Source organism: Propithecus coquereli, unplaced genomic scaffold, assembly GCF_000956105.1.
Source record: "Propithecus coquereli isolate 6110/MARCELLA unplaced genomic scaffold, Pcoq_1.0 Scaffold271, whole genome shotgun sequence".
Taxonomy (NCBI): domain Eukaryota; kingdom Metazoa; phylum Chordata; class Mammalia; order Primates; family Indriidae; genus Propithecus; species Propithecus coquereli.
Window position 1 is genome coordinate 80,702 of NW_012148297.1, and position 2,221 is coordinate 82,922.

Here is a 2,221-nt window from a genome sequence, read left to right on the forward strand (position 1 = left end):
TACAAGTTTTCAGTGACATAACCATCTTAAGACAAAAAGTTCATTGTTTGAATCTGCCATAATTTTAGTGTTAACAGAAAGATGCATAAAAATTAGTTTTACATTTTAAGCAAAAAATTTAGATAATTTAATCCTAAGTGCATTCTCCAAATGATAAACATAGCAAGCAAAGCTCTAGATCTTGTTACTTTTAGATTTCAATAGTGGTTATGTAGAGGGCAAGATTATGGGCAACTTTTATTTTAACCTTATATATTTTTTAAAAAACAATGAAAGATAAATCTTCAGTATCATAAAATATTTGCGATAAACTCCTATACTTTTTCTTTCTCTAATGCTGCCTCATTGAAAGAATCCCTCCTTTTTAAAACTACGTAATTAACGGACATTATCATATACCAACACAAGTTGAAAAAAACTATTTTTTTATCTTTTTAGACGAAGATAGTCATTAATATAAATTGAAACAGGCTCTTATTTTTAATTCAAGATAAGGAATTCAATGTAACTACTGTAATTAATTTAGCTACATTTAGAGAAGTAACCGAAAATATATGAAATGAGACTATTATTAAGTACAGATAGTGTGAAAGTCTTGCAACATCTGTCAGTTACACTTTCAATATTGATTAAAACTTTTATGGGAGTAGGTAAGTATTCCTCATATAGCTAGTTTGAGGCTATTTGCTAGTATCTATGCATTTAAGGTCAAGAATTGCAGCTGCGAAGCAATTGATTTTTTCGTGACTTCAGCAAAATAGTGTGAAATGGCTCAATAAACATGTAGAATCTCCATCAAGCAAATTCCAAATTGCAGCTGTGCCATGTTGGATTTAAATTTATATCTGAGATTCTAGATTGGCTTCCTTTGTACTACAGAATGAAGACTTAACAGGGATATAAAATCAGTGTGTTGATCAGCAAGCATTTTTTAAAACTAGAATTTCCTATAATGTGAAACATAAAGACTAAAAGACAAACTGTTTTTTATAGTAACATGAGCTTGTGCCTATGACAAATTTTAGAGCTATTCTCTTTACCACAACACAGTATGAATAAGTATTACACCATAACTTCTATCATGTACTATTTAAAAGTGAATTGGATCTATTATTTAAATTGCCATGACGGTCTTTGGAGAAATATAGAAAACAAAATATAACATATAATATGGCAAATGCTTTAGTATTAATTCTGCTTTAAAAGAGATTAACAAGAAGTTAAAGTCTATAACAGTAGATAATTGAGGGGAAAGAGTGTTTCTGTGCTGTAAAACATATTCTAATTTTAATCATTTATTTGTGACAACAAATAATATTTTAAAGATGTGATGTGTACATTGAGTCCTAGAGTTGGCAACTCCATTTTGTAGCATATTCAATTTATTAACAAATGATAAATGTTATGTCTGGACTCTGTCTTCTGAATGAACTATACTTGGGCCAGATAAAGCAAAACTACGTGAGTGTAATCAAATAGAAGTCTTTACTTATTAGAGAAACTTGATGCCTGTTTTCCTATGTAAATCGATACCTATTGCTATGGTCTGAATATGTCCCCCAAAGTCATGTTGGAAACATAATTCCCAATGTAACAGTGTTGGGGGGGGGTGGCTAACGGAAGGTGATTAGGTTGTTAGGGCTCTGCCCTCATGAAAGGATTTCTTTTTTATTTTTTTTTATTTCAGCATACTACAGAGGTACAAATGTTTAGGTTACATATATTGCCTTTGCCCTGCCCAAGTCAGAGCTTCAATTATGTCCATCCCCTAGACGGTGCACACTACACCCATTAGGTGTGAATACACCCATCCCCCCACCTGCCCAACACTGATGACTATTACTACTATATGTGCACATAAGTGTTGATCAATTAGTACCAATTTGATGGTGACTCAGCACAAAAAACAATGATGATCTAGCTCCTCTTGTGTTATCCTGAAAAGAGCTGGAACCCATTCTACTAAGTGAAGTATTATAAAAATGGAAAAATGAGCACCACATGTACTCATGAAAGGATCCATGCTGCTATATGAAGGGCTTATTGGAGTGAACTCATTCTCTTCTGTTCTTCTACCATGTGAGGACACAGTGTTCCTCCTCTCTGGAGGACACAGTGACAAGGAGCCATCTTGGAACTAGAGACCAACCTGCCAGCGTCTTGATCTTGGATTTCCCAGCCTACAAAACTGTGAGAAATAAACTTCTCTTCTTTATAAATT